The sequence below is a fragment of the Heterocephalus glaber genome, unplaced genomic scaffold (genome assembly GCF_053883595.1).
Source record: "Heterocephalus glaber isolate CG9 unplaced genomic scaffold, H.glaber_assembly_v1.0 deba00000768, whole genome shotgun sequence".
NCBI lineage: Eukaryota > Metazoa > Chordata > Mammalia > Rodentia > Bathyergidae > Heterocephalus > Heterocephalus glaber.
Genome location: NW_028258162.1, coordinates 5,495,506 through 5,515,911, shown reverse-complemented (window position 1 = coordinate 5,515,911; position 20,406 = coordinate 5,495,506).

Below are 20,406 nucleotides of genomic sequence, written 5' to 3'. Positions count from 1 at the left end.
TCTATATGCCTCACTTATCTGTATGTCCAATTCTCTATCTCTGTCTGGGACGTTTTCCACTGTTACTTCTGTGAACAGTTTTTTTATGTCAGTTGTGCTTTCTCCCGTTTTTTCATGGACTCCTATCAGTCTTATGTTATTCCTCTTTGCATTGTCTAGCAGTTGTTGGATTGATTTCTTGTGGTTCCTTCCTATTTTTAAGAAATCTCTATTTTCATGGTCTCTAACCATGATCCTGTCTTCTATATCTGATATTCTATCTTCAGATTCCCTTAATCTGCTGTGGATACTTTCAGTGGAGTTTTTGATCTCCTGAATATCTCTTTGAATCTGTTTCATGGATTCCATTTCTTTCTTATGTTGGGCGATCATGGTTTTCATTTTTTTCTTATGCTGGGTATTCATGGCTTCCAGCATGTTTCTGAGCTCATCTATTTTTTTTATCTGTTTCTGTTCTAGATCCTCTAATCATGTCTTTCACTCTGCTCACCATCTCTGCAGAAATCTGGGAGATTATTTCTGCTTTGAATTTTTCTAGAGCCTCATTCATCTGTTTTGCTACTTCCTGTGCTATCAGTTCAGGGTATCCAGGTGGTTGGTTATGAGACTTTTCCATCTCATTTCCCCCAGGATTTACCCTTGGTGGGGTGGAAGTCTTGAGTTTGTGCCTTGCTTAAATGTCTTCTCATTTTTGTTTTTGGTACTGTCCTTGGTTTAACTCCTGGGTTGATAGTTTGGAATTGCTTATTGTAGGTATCTGTGTTGCTTGTAATTAGAACCCTTATGGAATGATTGCTTCTCAGAGGTGTCTTCCAGATATAGCTGGTCTTTAAGTTTTGAGTCTCTAATGACTCTAAGGCTATCTCATTTTCCTTATACTAGGAAGGTTCATTGACTAGATCAATACCAACACCTTAGCCCAAGTGATACAATCAGCAACACCATTGCATCAAGTACATCTTTGAAAATGACATTTTGTGGTAGTTATTAATCTATCACCTTTAGCTGTGTGAATTAAATCAAGATCAAGGACCAACCCAACATATAGTGAATAAACTCTTCAATATAACAACTTTACCCTTTGGGATGGGGAGTTAGAAGGGGTTGGGGAGGGAGGGACAGATGGGCAGAAGGATAGGGGAAGGTTAGCAGTGTGGCCAGAGGACACAGGTGAGAGGGAAAAAGAGAATAATAGGAAAATAAAGAAGAACTCCGACTGAGGACAAAAACAGGGACAAAAAGGGAAGATGAACAGTGTGGGAGAGCAAGAGAGTGAGTGTAAGAGAGAGAGAAAGGAAAGAGAAAAGAAAGAAGAAAAGAAAAGAAAAAAAGGAAAGAAAAACAAATATTTGCAAAGAGTAGGGAAAAAAAGATAAGAGGAGCAAAAGAAAAGAAAAGAGGAAAAAACAAAATAATAAAACTAATTTTTGGAATAAAAACCATGAAGATGAAGGGCCCCTTTCAGGGTATGTCTCTGCTGTCACAACAGACAACGTGGGTTGCAGTGTGCAGATATAAGTCAATGAGTCTCACTAAGCTAGTCGCAGACCCGTGAGATTCAGGCAGATTTCTGGCTGCAAGTCCCAAGTTGAGCTCCCTGTCCTCTTGTAGGATTGAACTCTGAAGAATTGTATTGCAGGTTCCAGCTGCCCTTCCCTGAAGATAGTCCCAGTCCTGATGGGAGGTGAAGATGACTCCAACTTACCCAGTACAGTGGTCTGGTGGTCCGGTGTCCTCTGCATCTTTGTAGTGTGGAACCAGGTGGCTGTATAGAGGAGCGGGGTGGGGGTGGGGGTGTCCAGTGGATTGCTTCCCAGGGCATAGGCTGATTCAGTGCATTCCACAGGACTCACGACCTTGGTACGGCATTGCAGACCTGCCTGTCTGCAGCAGGCTGATTCTGCGCATTCCACGCGACTCCTCACCAGGGTTTATTACAGCATATAGATTAGTCAATCAAAAGAGAACTTACAAATACTTGCACAGACACATCTTTATAAACATCACAAATCTGGTTGCAGGTTCAGCATTCTTCCCTGGCCTTATCAGTCCAGGGTCCTGATAACTTTCTACAGTGGCATTCCCAGAAGACAGCTTGTCTGTCTTATCAGTGGGTGAATCAAGCCCTGCCTCATTTTTCAACCTTTATCTCTATGGCTGAACTTTTGCATAAATCATGTTGGGAGCAAATGCGGAAGGCTTGGTTATTATCAGGCCCTTTTCCCTGGGTCTCACCAACACAGGTGACTTTCATTTCTATTCGTAGGTCTTCAGCTTGCTGCCCTTTGTAACTCCCCATCTGATACCTGGCCTAGTGGGCTTACCCTGCAAGTCAATGCCAGTACTTATATCTAGCCCTGCTCCCTAAGAACACATTACTGTGTAATTTCTATAATTTCACATATTCACAATTAAATTATTCGTCTTTCTTCCCATTTTGGAGTGCCTACGGAGACAGAAGACAATTAGGAAATCTGTTTGATTGATTCAATGTCATGGTAATTCCTCCTTGCAACCATCTTGTTGCCTCTATGCATTTGAAGTAAATAGTGGCTGCATTTTATTAAATGAGAATAAAATTATTTTGTTCTTGTTAATAAATATAAAATTTAAATATTTGTCTTGCCATATTAAATGAAGACATTGCTGCTCTACTTCTCTTCAGCATGAAAGCTCTTCTATTTTTATTCCCCAAAAGGGTAAATTGGGTAAAGCTAACCCTTTAACTCTATTACTATTATTTTTTTCTTCCTTTAAGAATAAGTGGAGGTCGCTTGATAAGACAGCTGGCGTGGTCTGTGTGTGTGCTCTTTGGGAAAAAAGTAAAACATAATTCTACATTAGTCTTAAGTAAACCTTTCTTCTTGCATTAATTCCATATAGGTGCAGAATGACCTACACTTGCTACATTTATAGCATGAGTATTAAACGTTTTATTTTGAACTGATTTTGTTGAGGAAAAAAATTCCTTTATAACCCAAGCATATATATTTCACTGTGGAATGTATTTCTTGATTACAAATAAAGAATTTGCAAATTTATTAGAAATATTTGATCGAACTGTCTTTGTTTACTACCAATAATAATTACAATAACTCTGAAATTTTGGAAAAGCACATGAGAAATAGTCATGTTACCACTTTCAATAATCATTGTAAACTAGAGTCATCTCAATTAGTATTGTTACAGCCAGTTGAGCAGAGCAAAATTATAAAATTCACAATACCCTTACCCACATTTGACAACTAAAAGAGCAAGCCACTTAGCAGCTTATTACTTAGAAAGATACTGAAGCTTGACGCACATGTATTACATTTGGGCAGTCTTGGTGAAAATGAGAACTGGTTTCCTCATTACACAATCTGACATCCTTCATCTAAAACCAAATGAGATAATAAAGTAAGAGAAACGAGATATTTTCTGCATAAAGAACCATATAATCCTTTACTTCATTGAAATAATAGATTTGTAATTTTATTCCAGCTAAAATAGTCTGTGACACATGAACATGCTTAATAATCCCAAATGCTCAAAAACATGTTTGATATTTCTATATAAATGTTATATGCACAAGTACATGTTTTGATGTTTGTCTAGTCATTTTTGTAATTTTTCATGTGTTATTTATTATAAACTTGAGAATATAAGGAGATAATTTCCCCAAAATAGGATGATGAACTATTTTTAATATAAACTGAGTCAATGAGACTGAATTGATAATATTTAATGTACCTGTGAAAATTTTAAAGTAACTCATGTGCACCATTCCTAGAATACCCCATTTAAAACAAGACTTTTAATTCCTACAGTTAGCATTAATTTTAGAGTCAACTAAAATATGTGAAGATTTTTTAAAAATGTAATTGTACACTAAAAAGTTACTTATTTTGCATTTTTCTTTGCCTTTTTTCCAAATTATGAAACAAACTTGATAGTAGACACATAGATTATTATTATATTATCCTCGCTACACTTTTCTGTATTCTTTTGGAATATTTGACTGTATAAAATAATTTTAAGTATTTAAAAATTTTTCATTCTACAAGTACACAGTCTCTTAAACTCAGAATCGTATAAATGACTATACCTCCACCAGCAAGTGTAAATACAAAAAGATAACACAAATTGCACATTAAAATAATATGGTTAGTACAATAGTATGTTTTAAAATATGGACTAGTGGACACTCACCAATGTCATCAACCTTACCATTGCTATTAAAATTCTAAAATATAGATAAGTACAATCATAATCTGTTTACTAAGATTATTGAGTGTCAAGTCTGTTAAAATTTTAGTTACCTAATCCTTTACAATTCCCTTTTGAAATCCTAAAACATAAGTTTCACAATTCAGTTCAATAAACAATGCTGAATAAAGACAGAGACTTTCTCTTTAAGAATTCAAAATCTAATGGGGCCATTATGACATTTCATAGCAATTGATATGGAAGTGTTTTTCTTAACTAGGTTTTAGATAACATAACTCATGCTAGAGTTCACTTTACTGACAGCCCCTTCCTCCAAAATACCCCTCCTGATCACCAAATCCAAAATGGGAAAGAAAGTGGCACCCCCAGCTGTTTGGGGCTCCCAATGTCTCACTCGTGAGCAGAGAGGCTTTGGGCCCACTAGAGGGATAGAAACAATTATAATCCTCCTTCTTCGTGCCCAATCAACACCACTGCAACTATCTCTAAATTAAATCCCTCTGTACTCAAAATATCCATAATGGTTTCTTTTCTCTGGTTGGATAACACTGATTAACAATACTCATGTGAAGTAGATGTATTTTATTTTCAGTTTATCTGCATGGTAGGTATATGTGAAAGATGTAGAATAACGCAGGGTATTACAATGATATTTTTATTGTTATTTCATGAAATTTGTGCAAATATAAATGGAAGAATGTGAAATCAAAAAGAAAGTCTGAAATGCAAAGTGATTGTACAAATTGCTATCTTCCAAGAAAATTTTCTTCATATTCATAACCAACAGCCCCCAGCATTTAGTGGATGAAAGGAAGACAATGAACACTGAAGGACTCTTTCGCTAGTGCATCTTGGGTGGATGCTCACTCACTAGTGAGCAGCTCTTTACACAAAACCCTTGCCAAAAAGGATTACAAGGGGCCAGTGATTTAGCTCATTGGAATCGTGCCTGCCTCGCAAGTGCAAGGTCATGAGTTCAATTGCTGGTACCAAACAAAAAAGGGGGGGAAGATTACACATGTGTTCAACTCTTCAACAGCCACTTAATGTCTGAGGAACAATATACAAAACAGTAAATCTAAACATGCTAACACATATGTGTAATCACATTACATGATAAAAGTTTAAAAGGCCAATATATTTAGGTCACTGAAAATTATTATACATTCTAACGTTCCAGTGGAGCGTGAATAAAGTGGATTGACATTATTTTAAACATTTTTCTGATTGACAGGTTATTAGCTTAGAAATATTACAATCATATTTCTTAATAACCCTGGAATTCACCCTCTGTTGATTTATTTCAATAGTTACTGATTTTTTTACTATGTGCTAGGAATTCCAAATATAAATTTTCCAGAACGATACACCCGCTGCCTTAAGAATCTAGTTATGTTTGAATTTTAAGTTGAGAAAACATAACACTTACTGCTAAAGCAAAGGATTTTTGCTTTTTTTAAAATTAATGTTTTAAATTAAAAATTGTTTTTTGTTTACCCAACAAATTATTATACTTTAAAATACAGAAGAAATTTATCGGACATTGACGTATTCATAATTAAAATTATAGCCTGTTAAAATGACATGTAAAGTGAGAAAAATGATGAAAATCCAATGATCTAACTTATTTTTCACTCATTAAAAATACCTGTGGTAAGAACTACACTACTTTGGAAAATAAGTATTTCTTGTATTTGTAATATCTCCAGGCATGGCATTAGACACAGAAGTACACAGGCATACAATACAGCTGTACTCCACACTAATCTAATCTAACATATTAAAACTACTCACTTTAAGGTGCCACAAAAAGAATACAATGTTCTTATCAAAAATGGTGATAGGGCCAGGGATGTAGCTCAGTGGTTCTGCCGCCCGCCTCACAAGCACAAGGTCTGGAGTTTGATCCTCATGAACCCCCCCGCAAAAAAAAACATGGTGATAGTTAGCTATCATCACTTGCTACTCAAAGCTAGTACCAGGTACACCTACATCGCAGACATTTGCTATTCTTGCTTCTTTTCATCATAATAAAAAAGCGTATTTTCAATTTAAAGAAAAAGTATACAGCCTCTTACCTTGGCTAGCCTATTTTTGGAACACATACATATGATAAAACTCTTTGCATAAAAATTACAGCCTTTCTGGTGGAAAAGACAAAAAAAAAATGTGGTTGGAAAGGGAACAAAATTTCACAGTGAAGTCATTTCAGTTTTCCATCACTGTATTGCCAGATTTTAATTGGCTTCAGGGATGTATGAAAGGAAATACTTGCTCATTTTCACCAGATATTTTGAACTATTTTTATCCGTACTCATTGGCCAGGTCATATGAGTCCATTTAGAACAAATCACACACATCTAATCATAAATCTCCAGTGCAGTTGCCCTTGACACATTTTTATATATGCTTTTATTGATCAATAAATTTTCAAATTTACATATCAATTGAGTTATTGATGTACTAAGCACAAGAGTCAGCTTTACTCAAAATCAGTTGTTGAGCCTTTGTTAAACAACTGTGCTTTGGGAAGAAATTGCATTTGGGAACAAGGTAGAGTGTATGCAATTGATTTATTTCATGTTGTGAACTGAGTGAGCTACAAACAGAATCTGTTTATTGTTTGATTATTCTCCCCTCAAAAAAAAAACAACGCTGATTTGAAAATTGCTTTCTGACTTTTCTTCAACAAGATACTGGAGGACAGATCCCATAATTTATGGGTGCTTTAGCTTCTTAAAAGTGTTTTGGGTACAGTGGTGTGTGCCTGTAATCCCAGCTACTTGGGAGGCTGAGGCAGGAAGATTATGCATCCATGGCCAGCCTGAGCATAGACAGACTCTGTCTCAAAAAAATGAAGTCTATACATTGCTCTTCCAGTAAAAATAAAAATACAGAGGTTGTCTCTCCCATAGATAACAATTATAAACTCTAGATTCAAAATAATTCGAAGCTATTGGAAAGTGAGATAATTTCACAGAACATAAAGGGGGAAAAATCCTTGAAAAAGTAAATTCACTGGATAAAAATTATGTTTTTTGCAGCTTTCTTTGTGAGGCGCTTCCCAGTCAGCGGCTGGGGCAGTGTAAGTGGAGAGAATAGAGTTCAGCTCCGAAGGACAAAAGTCTCAGTGATGAGAGCTACAAAGGAGCTCTGACTCTTTACAAGCTGTATTCAAATTACTGCTAATTCTGAACTATATAAGCTGTAGGGCTCCAGGTAAAAGTTGTACTGTACTTGGAGGCTTAGAGAACTGAGGAGGAACTAAAACTGCAGGATCACTGGAAAGGTAACAAAGTTAGAGGATGCAGTTTAGCTAAGTTAACTGATAGGAATAGGGTCAAAGTTTCAAGAGTTTTCATTCAAAGATACCAAACTCCAAAGACCTACAATATAACAATTATAATGTTTATGACATAACTCAAATCACTTGACACACAAAAAGAGAAAGCAAAACAAGAAATTGTCCCATAATTAAGGGAAAATCCTGTCAAGGAAAACCAAAATGAATGCGACACACATTTTTGGGTTACCACAGATTTCAGAAAACATATGGACATGTTCAAAAATGTATAGGAAAATATTACTAAATAAGGGAACAAACGGAAAGTGTCAACAGAAATTTTGAAACTATACTTATGAACAAAATGGAGATTGTAGAACCAAAAATTACAATGTCTAAGATTAAATTTTTGCTGAACAGGCTTAATAACAGATCTGAGATCCCCAAGGGGAAGCATAGTAAATTTGAAAAGAGTTACTATGCTTGGATATGGTTTGAGTCCTTCAAGGGTTCACATGCTGGATGCTTGGTCCTCAGAATGGAGATGCTACAAGATGGGAACAAGTGAAAGGTAATTAAGTCATTAAGGATATGCATTTGGAAAGGTTCTTATGGAACCCTAAGTAGTTCCTAAAAAAGCAAGTTGTTATAAAAGGGGTTAACCAGGCCCTTGACTCCTTCTTGCTTCCTGTCGCTGGCTGACTCCCTTCTCCCTTTCATACACACTCCTGCCATGATGCCATCAGCCGTCTCATGATGCTGTTAGAACCCTAACCATAGCCCAGATAGAAAAGGTCCCCCTACCTTGTACTTTCAGTCTCCCAAACTGTTGGCTGAATTAACCTCTTTTTGTTATAAAGTAACAAGGGCTAAAGGATTTTGTTATAGCCACAGAAAACAGATAGTAATAGTTATAGTAGCTCTAATAGCAGAGCCAACTGAAAGTGTTCTTATTCAAGGAACAAATGGAAAACAACTGAAAAAATGATTAAAATGTAGATTGAGTGATAAATAGTGGGACAATACTGAGTAATTTAACACATTTGGAATCAAAGCCTTAAAAATACAGAGGGGGGAAGAAAAATATTTTCAAGAAGCAATGGCTGAAATTTTAATGAAATTGGTGAAAATTGAGAACCCAAAAATAGAAAAAAAAATTCTTCAAATGTCAAGCAAGATAGTCCAAAAACTAACCAAACAACAAATATATAGTTGCATCATAGTCAAGTGGCTGAAAATCAAGGACAAAGAGAAAATTTTTTAATTAATTAGAGGAAAATAAACCATTATGTATAGGGAAACAATGCCAAAACAATGGGTATCTTCAAAATACAAATGGCAAGTGCAAAATGGAACAACTTTAATATGCCGAGGAAAAAAATACATTAATGGCTCAGTTCATGAATGCTTCTGTTCACAAACAGAAGTGTTCAGCAAAATTTTGCTTCCATTCACAAACTCTGCATTGGGTGAAAAACATGACCATGGCCCTCTGTCCCTCATGACCACAAATGTGGCCATCTCCAGAGTTCTGGAATGAATTAAATTTGTGAACTGAGGTACCACTGCCTAAGTCAACCCAGAATTCTAGTCCACTGAAAATATTCTTTAAAAAAATGTTAGCAGTTGGCTTGAATTTTCAATCCTTCTGCCAAATTGTTGGGATTACTAGTGTGCAGCACCAAACCCAGCAGCTATGGTAGTTTTGTTGTAGACAGGTAAGTTAATTAGATATCTTGTAGGCAGTTAGACCGGGCCTACTAGGAGCCAACATGGAGGACAATCAAGATACATTCACTGAAGGCCAACATTGTAAAAGAAGAGAAACTATCACACCCAAATGCTTCACCTAAGGATGAATAGCAGTGATTGATATTCTAAAGAGGTATCAATCTCTCTAGTCCATTTCTATTCCAGAAATTTCTTATTCATCCATGTAAGCTTGCTACCTAACTAGCTTTTCCATTTGATTGCCATTCGATCAATACTGAGTGACTGTACTTGTAATCTTATTGGTTGATCATGGTTTTGTCCCACCTCATGGCCACCCTGTAATTTTCCATTGGATCTTACAGCTTTGTCCCACTTTGTATCAGCCTCACCTTGTGGTTTTCCCCCATAAAACATCTCAGAGAAGTGGGGCGTCAGGCAACCCACTTTCCGGTCCCCCTTCTGTCTCTCATAGACAGAAGCTATCTCTCTCTCAATAAATTTTTCCTACACTTAACCTCCATTGTTCCTAGAATTAATTCTTTGATTTTAGAGAACACAAACTCAGGTTTCAGATATCTAGCATGTTTGGGAGTTACATCTATTGCCCCTATGTCAGTTTCATTTTTGTTGTACTGTGGATTGAATCCAGGGCCTCGGCAACAAAGTATATATCTCTAGCCGTTTATTATTTTGATACAAGGGTCTCACTAAGTTTCCAAGGTCTGAACTTGCTGCTTCCTGTCTAAACTCCCCAGAGTCCTTGGATAATAGGGGGATACCAACAAGGTAGGATAGAAGAAATAAAACTGAGACAGAAGGAAGACAAAGAAAACCGTATTTTAAAAAATGAAAATTGCAGCTTTAGGGCACAAGTGGAGTTTAATTATTTTTCCTGCTTCTCCCAGAACACAAAAAGCCTGGCTTCATCCCTTTCACTTGGAAATGGACTTGGCCATTTCCTTTTTACTTGAAAATGGTCTTCTTTCACCTGGAAATTAGAATTTTTCCTATGAGTGGACCTTTATCTCACTAAGGATGGGCCAGCCTCCCCCACCCATAAAACCAAGACCACAGATTTCCACCAAAGACCACGTTTTTGCCTATAAATTAGGCCACTGCCAAAAATTCATAAAAATTAACTTACAATGGGTCAGCCATTCTCCTCCACACACTAGACCAAGACAAAGACTATAGAATATCAAATTTCACAGATTCCCCCCACCAAGAAAACACATAAACATTCCCATTGCAGACTGCAGAGTGTCTTATTTCTCTGAGCATCTGTACTCTACTCTTGAGTGCATCTTAAAATCCCTACCTAATAAATCCTTCCTATGCCTTTTACTGACACTTCCTAAAAACTATGTTTCTGCAACAGGAGTCAGTGAACCTGTAAACTTATTCTGCAAAATAATGGGTTAGGTTCCTTGTAGACATGTCAGACACAGAGTCAGCTACATTTTCTTTTGGTGAGCTAGCCAAGAGTTAAATGAGGCATTGAGGTTGTGACTTTGGTAAATCCAGTCAAATGGTTTTAATTTTTTTCTTCCTCACTTCCCTCAACCTCTTGTCCTCTGAGGAAGTTTCCCCCAAACAATTACCCTTTAAACCTCTAAAACATAGTTTATCTTTTTTTCTCTCTCTCCCTATCTGCCAATATCTGCAGCCTTTGTTCTGTTGTTTCCAGCAGTTAGAGACTCTCAAGTCCCTAGAAAATGAATGCTTATACACAAAAGCACTGAAGACAAGAGGCACTTGCTCAGACAAGAGGCACTTGCTTCCTCTAACCAGAAATGGGGAGAGGTGTCAAGAAGCATTCTCTATGATGTATAGCAGCCTCATTAGGTCCTTCCTCAGAGTGACACACCATATTTCTGGGAGAGGTGAAATTAATGTTTTTGCTCACCAGGTAGACTAATATAAGGATAGGCTCTCCAATGCCTCAAGCAAAGTTTCTCATGAAACCAGCAAGGGAAACCCAGTTCGGAGACACCATGGAGAAAACTTGCCTTTCAGGTGACACCTGAGGAAAGCAGCTTCCTTAAATCGTGCACATTTTTGGTTTCTAAACACTTTCGATAAAAGAAGATTCTCTGAATTGTTGTTTAGATTCTCTGTGCATCTCTCTCAAATCTGAAGGGCAGAAGCTCCATTTACATGCTGCTTGGGCTCCCCTTTTTGAGTAGGTGAGAATATTTCCTAAGCCACGCAGATTCAAGTGGTCATTCAGGTGATAACTGATGCTACCCTTAGGGCCTGGGGATATCTATCGACTCAAACTGAGAATGAGTCCACTGGTTTACTCCTGATTTTTCCTCCTCTCTCCCCTAAGGAAATCCCAATCCCCTTCTTGTCCCTTTTTCCTCATTCAGGCCTTCATCTGTCAGAAAACTCAAGTCCTTTTACTTTTTCTGCTATTATTTATCAGGGAGAGGCGGGGGCTACAGGGCAGAGGGGCTCAGTGGGAGCCAGAAAGCTCAGGAAGTTTTCTCACAGCTCCAGAGGCAGCTCCTAGTGTGTCCCACCATGTGGGAAAGGAGAGAGAAAACGTGTAGTCTCTCCATATTTTCCCAGCCAGTCGGAGAGCCTGACATGCCTGTGGGAAGGGCAGCAACTTCAGCCCTTCTCAGCTGTCTGCCATGACCTTCCTGGGTCCTAAGGCTGCCTGACAAGCCTCAGGTCGGGGTTAATTGATCTAATTGTCAACTCAGGTGGGAAGGCCCAGCTAGCTGAATGGAGTCAGTGTGGTACTTGGTGTGGGAGACCCACTTTGGAGGATTGTTGGAACAGTATGAAAGGACAACGGGAGGGGAGAATTGCATACTGATGCTGATCTTCCTTGCTGAGGCTGAATATGATGCTGATCTTCATTGATGATATTGATGTTGATACTCACACTCATGCTAGTCTTCCTTGAAAGAGCTTCTTTGAGGATGGTTTTCCTAGAAGGGGCTTGGCTGTTCTTTGCAGAGGAACATGGGCCCTCATCATTGCCAAGGATGGCTATTGCTCTCTTCAGAGGAGCTCTGGTCTTCACCTTCACCTTGAGCACTGGTTCCTGCCTTTGGGCCCAGATACTTCAGCTTCCAACACTGGCTGTCCTGCTCGGATCTTCCAGTCTCCCATTGTGGGTTCCTCAGCTTCCTGACAGACTTGTACCATGCATAGCTGTGGGCTCCTGGCCCTTGGCAGGACTCATACAGGATACTGCCATGGGCTCTAGGCCCTCCGCTGGATTCTTTGGATTTTTAGCATGCAGACAGATCTCTTTTACATTTGACTCTGTGGATGAATATTATATGCTAATCTTGTACATTTCTGTGTCCTGCATTAAATCTGTCTCTTTTGCAAATATTGACTAATACATCGCGTCTACAGGTGCTTTTTTGGAGCCTCTGAGGGTTGCTTCTCTAATGCTACCTTGCTTCCTCCCTCCATCTTAATTGGATCTGGTGTTTCTATGATAACTTGGGTCTCAAGTTTATTTCCCTGTTGAGAATGGGATGAAATCTGTAGTTTCTAAGTGATATCTCCCAGCTTTTTAAACCCTGAGTTACTTGTGTAGGTTACTGGTCACTGGATAGAAAAATCTTTGGGGTAAAGGTTTCAGTAAAAGCCAGATGGTGTGTTCAACTCCTTTTCCCAACGATGTTTGTTCTGGATATGAGTGACTGATTTCTTTATGGGTAGCAGGGATCCCTGGAGTAGTCAATGACAGAAAACAGCAGAAGGACTCCCCTGGGTAGTTCCAACCTTCAGGTAATGGATAGAACTGTCTCCTAGGAAGTTCTGACTCCGTGGAATGGGGCAGGCTTTAGATGCAGTGTGACCCCAGTTTAGGACAAACCACATATGCAATGTGAACCCAATTTCCCTGCTTTGGGGTTGAGTGGCATGGCTCCAGGATGAGGTCTGGCCTTCATGTGACCTCACAGACCTAACTAGGATCCCATCTTTTTTCTATTTTTTATTTTCTTTGTCTCTTTCCAGAAGCACGCAAGTGAAACCTTGAAAGCATAAAGTATATATTAAGTGATTATGGGTCACTGAATGTCTGTACCAAAACTGTAGCCTTTAAGTTCTATTTTATGAACTCCAACTAAAAATAAAGAATTTTAAATGGTTGATTTTTCCCCAAAATGTAAATTAAGGAATAAAAAATCAAGCCCTCAAACTTGGCTTTTAATAAGGAGGAAAAATAAACATAGATCCTATCTAGCAATTTATAGGTCTTCTCTCTTTCCCTTTCTTATCTTATTAGCTAATAAGTCTATTTGTGGTCCTTAACAATGTTTCCTAAACTTATAAGTGCTCTAAAGATGTCCTTTAAATCTTGTCAATACAGTTACACCCTGTAAATCTGTCAAAGGAATCTAAATTTTGCCTTAAGAGCAAAAACTAAGTAAACATATGTAAAGATTTTTATATAGCTGTGATGCTAATTATTGCTAATATATGCCTTTAAACATACAAAAGTTAGAAAAACATCTCCTTCTGATGACTTCCAGACTACAGTTGTTTATGATGGTGAATAATTTCAGGCATATGTTTACCTGACTGTTGTGTAATTGTGTTACAACAGTTAGACGTACCTAAACACTACACAGCCCCGACAGCATCCCACTAATGATCAGAGGTTGATCATTAATAACCTATAAAGCACATCTATAAACAAACATACTCTACTCAAAAGACATTTATTAAATGATAAAAATGTTAAATAAGGGTTTATTTATGCTATTTAATATATTGTAAATGCACAAAAGTCACTAACTGATAAAAATAGAAATTCAAGTGTATTTCAGAGACAATAACAAAAATCTGATGCTTCTAATATAATAGTCATAATTGCTATTCATTATAATTGCTATGTCATTATAATTACTATGCTAGAATGTGATGTTTTCTCCTGATTGCGAATTTTCCGTGTAAAACTTTGTAACTGTTATCTGTTAACATTCTACAATAATTAGACTTCTCAGGCAGCCGTGATTGGTAAAAGACAAAGCATTTCTCTGACCATACTTTATATTTCAAAGTTCTTAGTATCCAGATGAAATTATGATAGTTGAATCTACTGCTCCCACTTCCATAAAGGTTTAACTGACCTCTTGAGTGTTCAACAACTGAGGCTTAGAGATGAAAGCTTAAAAAGCTAACTGGGCTAAGAGGACCGCCAATATTTTGGTCCTGATCCTCCAAGGTCTACTGGGACCCAGGGCATGATGGGACCCTTCTAAAAGGGTCCTGCAATTCCAGTGAGTCACTCAGCACCCAAAGAGGGGGACTGTTGGACTCCAGATGCGCTGTGTTAAAAGGAGGGTCCCTAAAGAAGAAAATGTTGCCCCTGAGTCCAAAGGAAGCCATATGGTCAAGTAAGACCATGACCATCCTGGCAGCAGACACTGAGAGAAGACATAGACTGTGGCCCCAAAAGTAATCCCCAAGGAGCCTTAACCGACTTTGGAAAGTTTATATAGAGGAAGTAATTTTGATTAACACATACCTCACTGTAAGCAGGGGGAGAGACAGAAGGAGAGAGAAAGAGATAGTAATATTAAATAAAAGCCACGCTAGATATAAAAAGGGAACTCCAAATACAGTCTCCAGGTGCACCTATAACTTACAGCCATAAAAGGTAAAAAGTTTTGATTGTCAATCTCATTACTGCTCCAAAATGTGTCCTTCAGGCTTTCTTAGTTTATTCTCCTTATATTATTTGAATATACTTTCAAGTACCTCTCAGGTAAAGATTTAGCTTCTTGTATAGTTTTGCCTATAAAATAAAAATGACTCTCTCTATATATATATGTATACCTATACATAGGTGTGTATATGTGTGTGTGTGTGTGTGTGTGTGTGTGTGTATAGTCGCACAAGCCTGTAATCCTAGCACTTGGGAGGCTGAGGCAGGAGGATAGCTGAGTTTGAGGCAGTCGGGGCTACATAGTGAGTTCAAGGCCATTCTCTGCTACATACCAAAACCCTGTCTCAAACAAACAAACAAACAAAATGGAATACTCCATAAGTAACCATTATTACTTTTGTGTTATATACTTTTTTATCTACTTCAGACTTTATATATTTAGAAGTCTGAAAAATAAAGTATAAGTAAGCCACCTTTTCACCTATAAATTAGGCTTTCCCCTCTGAATGGACCATCATCCTCTGCTACTCGCTAGACCAAGACCAAGATCACCAAATTCCACAGATTTCACCACCAAAAGCCCATAAATATTCCCAGTTTCAAACTGTAGTGTCTCATTTCTCTGAGTGCCTGCATTTCACTCCTGGGTGCATCCTGAAATCTCTGCCCAATAAACTCTTCCTATGTCTCTTACTGACACATCCTAAAAATTCTTTTTCCATAACAGGAGTCAGTAACCTTGCAAACCTATTCTACAAAAGGGCAGGGTAGGTTTCTTATTTCAGTTTTAAGAACCTGTCAGACCCAGCCCAGCGATACTACCACAGCCTAGCTGCCCAAGCCCTTGTGGTTTTCCCTATTTTGAGTTAGGATCTCGCTAAGTCTATTGAACTTGCCCTTAAAATTGCCATCCTCCCCTCTGCCTTCCGAATAGCTCTGATTGCATTCATCGCCAAGTTTAGCCCAGCTGGCCTGTCTTTTCTTTCTTTCTTTCTTTCTTTCTTTCTTTCTTTCTTTCTTTCTTTCTTTCTTTCTTTCTTTCTTTTTTTCTTTCTTTTTTTCTTCCTTCCTTCCTTCCTTTCTTTCTCTCTTTCTCTTTCTTCATACCTTCCTTCCTTCCCTCCTTTCCTGATTCCTCCTTTCTTTTTCTTTCTTTTCTGCTTACTCTGCCACCCCCCCCAACAAAAAATCCCAGCGATAACTCAATTTTTAACAAATGAAAAGGAACTTATACCTTTCTCCGTATATATGTAAGGGGCTAATAAGCACACAAAAAGTTGTTCCACATCACTAATCATGAGGGAAATACAAATCTAAACCACAAGGAGATACCACCTCACACTTACCAGGAAGGCCACTCTCAGAAGAACAGATGAGAAAGCAAGGATGTTGGAACCCTTGCCCACTGTTGCCGGGAATGTAAAATGGCATAGCCAACATGGGAAACAGTACGATGATTTCTCAAATAAATAAAATTACCATATAATTTAACAATCTCACTTCTGGTTATTTATCCCAAAAGATGATATCAGGGACTCCAGATATGTGCACAGTTGTGTGCATTGCCATATTATTCACAGTATCCTATAGATAGACCCAACCCAGACAGCCATGAATAAATACATTGCCATAGAGTATTAGGCAGCCTTAAAGAGGAAAGAAATCTGGTCAAATGTACAGCATGATGAATTATGCCAAGCGAAATGAGCAAGTTGAAAAGAACAAATATAGTATTACTGTCCTCATACAAAGTATCTGAAGCAGCCAACATCATGGAAGCAGAAACAATACACCTGGGCTGCATGGATGAATGAGAGACACAATGTCTAATGGACAGAGTTTCAGCACTACACAATGAAAACATTAGAGATTGCTGCACAACACTTTACTGTACTCTTAAAAACAGTTAATGTGGTAAGTTTAACATTATGTGGTTTTTCCCATAGCCAATAAAGTGAATGTGTCATAAAAAATAAATATATTTTCAGACATATAAAAATTAAGTTTGTCAGCAGCAAACATAAATTACAAGAAATGCTAAGGAAAGCTCTTCAGGCTAAAGCAACTTAAGATGAAAACTTGGATTTAAAGAACATTAGGCAATAACTCAGATAAATAAGAGCTGCATGCATGGAATTATTTTGATTCCAATTTGTCATTTGGCCAGAATTACATTTACACCAACTTGAGGTAAATTAAATATATAATTTGCTTTATTGCAAGTGCACATGAAACATTCAGCAGAACAGACCATATTCTAGGCCATGAGTTTCAAGAACTTTTTAAGTACTTAAATGATCCAAGATATATTATCTGCCCACAGAGGATTTAAATTAGTAGTCAACAGAAAGAAATATGAATGTTTGGATATTAAGCAACACATCTTTAAATAACATATGAGTAAAAGAAATCACAAGGAAATGTAAAAGTCTGGTGAACTAAACGTTAAAACAGACCACCACACATCAGCATTTAAGTAATGTAGCTAAGCTTTGTCACTCATTCTTTGTCGCAGGAACTAAGGATAAGGAAAAATGTGCCCAGAAGTGATGACACTGTACCTGCTGCTATTGTTGTGAGTCTCAAGCTGTCCTCTTCCACTTAGGCAGGAGTCTTGTGACTTCTTTTGGATCCAGAAAACTGCAGTAATCTAACTCGTCAATTTACAAGGAGAATAAAATCTCATACCTTCACAGTTTTTGACCTATATCTATAAAAAATCAGCCAGGAATTGATCTAATATATTTAAAAGGTTAATGCTTGGCAAAGGAGGAATTTTACAGCCATGGAAAATTGCAACTTACTTTAAAAATAGTATTGGAACAACTGGCTTTCCAACTCCCCTTCCATCTGGCTTTCCATAAAGCAATCCTTTTCTTTCACCGTAAACATAAATGAATTTCATAACAAAACACTGAAATGTAAAACATAAAACCTTAAAACTACCACACAATATAAAATCTAAGGAGATCTTTACAATGGATAGAAAATCAGTAGCTATAAAAGGCAGAGAAAAATGCATTTGAAATATAAAATTTGTATAATGTATGACAGATAATCTATAGATTATAATCTATCAGATGAATATGAAAATATTATAATGCAAACAAAAACAATTAACAGATACCGTATTCATTGCAATGGAATATACTATGAGCTTTTACAAATAGCCAGGGATATAATAAACCGTCCTGTAGATTATTATGCTGAGCATATGGAAAGGCAATTCCCAGAAGATCTCAGGCAAAGAATAAAAACTATGTTAGAAAAAGATATCCAATGGTAATGACAGCAAGAGACATGCAAATTAAATTTGCTGTGAGATAGCAACTTATTCCTATAGGTGAAAATTAAATTTCTTCTTACATCTCTTGCAAGGAGAAGATAAAGGAAAGGACACTCTTACATACTTTCTGTGGAGGTGTGGCTTGTTAAAATCCTTTTTGGAAGAATTTCTGGAGGAAATCTATTTCAATAACTATTAAAGTTAATATTCTATTGTACCCCTTCAAAACTACAGTCCCGTAAAGATATAGGTACAAGAATATTAATTACAGCACTGCTCACAGTGATGACAATTACAGAGAAAATTAATGCTCATCAAGAAAGTGCTGGATAAATCACAGTGTATTGGACCATGACATATTATATAACCAATAAAAAGAACTAATAAGGACCAAAACCTGAAATATAGAGAAATCTCCAAACTGCATTAAGTGAAAAATCAAAATGTTTATGTAATTATGTATGTCACTATGCAATGTATGTAATTATTATATATATATATGTGTGTGTATAATTTGATTATCTAAGCATGAAGAAAATAAAAGATCCTGTTGTTTCCATGGGAATAACTGTGTGGAGATGGAGTTTTGAGGTGATTTGATGGGAGAGGTAAGAAAAGGGTAAAGAGAAGTCCCACAAAAAATAGAGGGAAATGCACCATATGATAGTGCAACATTATGGGATGTATGTGACTGTATGGCCATGTATTTATAAAGTAAAAACACCAGACAACGGATAATTGAATAATTTATCATAAATGAAGAGACTAAGTGACTTGCTAAATGGGTGAATGTATTCATTTTAATTAAGTGAGCTGGCCTCAAATTTCTCCTTTGCAAGATACTAGCTTTGCAATTTTATGCCAGCAGAATAACCTCCCTGAGCCTCAGTGCCTTCATTTGTAAAATTTAATTAGAAATACCTTCCATCATCTACTTTCACGAGGTTGTTACAAGGATTAAATTCTAAAATATATGTTAAGGTTTGATAAATTGTAAAACTTGCACTGCTCAATTGTTATTGTTGTCTTAGAATTAGAATCATATATAAGTTATAGATTTCATTCTTAAATCTCCAAAAGCCACTAATATTATTACTATGAAGACATCATCCAGTCTGCCTTTTGGGGGGGGGGGGTACCGGGGATCGAACTCGGGTCCTTGTGTTTCCAAGGCAGGCAGCAGAACCACTGAGCTAAATCCCTGGTCCTAGTCTGACTTTCAAAGTAAGGTAATAATGGTACTAAAATGAAAAATAATGGTAAAATTCATAAACATAAAAGTGAACAGTAGTTTGCCATTAATTTTCTCTATAACCACATCTGCCTTGATTATCAAATATCCTCTAATATTTTAGGTTAAATTTAAGCCAGTCTAAATTATTTTATCAGAAATGTCATACTCTATGGTATTTGATCTTTTTCTGAATAAAATGAAATACCAAACAGGTGTTATTTTTCTGATTCTACATGAAAGCTTACTGGTTATCCATGAAAAATATTATGAGTAAATAGCAAAGATAATAAGACACTATCAATAAGATACTACAAACATTGGAGTGTCATCCCCATGGGCCAATTACTGATAAGAATCAAGGTCTCTGGTGCTCTGTAAGCCTTGCTATCCAATCCGTGGTCCATGGGCCAGAAACATTAACATCAGCTGACAGCTCATTAGAAATGAACCATCTCAGGTCTACCAAAGAATCTGCATTTTCGCAAAATTTCCTGGGTGATTTATTTGCACATTCAACTTTGAGAAGGAGACTCTTACACTACACCTATCACGGAAAGTTGCACATAGCAAGGCATAGATGCTTCACCTATGGGAAGATCCCATCAGAACTTGGTTCCCTGGAACAACGTGAAGGAGAGTCTTTTGAATGGAATATGAAAGGGCTGTGTGTCTGGGTGGACAGTAGCTGGGGTCGGGGACAGGTAAGAAAAGATAGTGAAAGCTGAGCGGGCTTAACATTTGCTTTCTGTAACTTGCTCAGCCTGGAGATTCATATGAGTGCTAAGGAAGAGATATCAGGCTTTAGTTCTCTTTGGGAACCTGAGGCGATAGCAACTCCTAAGTTGCACTGTTTTAATTCCAGGTGGCAACGCATCTGTCAATAGGAAAGAAACCACATTTCAACATAAACACAGGGTATCATGGCGCTCAGGAAGAGCGGTAGTTTGGCTCCTAAAGAGCAGCTGCTGGGAAGGGAGGAACCTTACCACGTACAGTTTCACTGTGCGTCCCTAGTACCGGATGCTGCAATGGAG